The sequence below is a fragment of the Canis lupus genome, chromosome 9, assembly GCF_048164855.1.
Source record: "Canis lupus baileyi chromosome 9, mCanLup2.hap1, whole genome shotgun sequence".
NCBI lineage: Eukaryota > Metazoa > Chordata > Mammalia > Carnivora > Canidae > Canis > Canis lupus.
This window is the reverse complement of record NC_132846.1, coordinates 72,751,317-72,751,598: the sequence shown is the minus strand read 5'-3', so window position 1 is coordinate 72,751,598 and position 282 is coordinate 72,751,317.

Here is a 282-nt window from a genome sequence, read left to right as displayed (position 1 = left end):
GCGCGGAATGCCGGGACCCGCGGGCGGCCCCTCCCGCCGGCCCCTCCCGCCGGCCCCTCCCGCCGGCCCCGGCCGCGGCGGCTTCCGTGCGTGGACGGGCTCGCGCGTCCGCCGGGCCGGGCTGCTGCGGGCGGCCTTCAGGGCCGGGCGGTGCCGTGCGGTCACGCCAGGCGGGGCCCCGGGTGGATTCCCGAACGCGACCTCCCCCGCCGGGTGGCTGGGGCCGAGGCGGGGCGGGGACTCGGAGCGGGCTGCTCCGCGGCGGGCCTGCCCCCGGGCTGT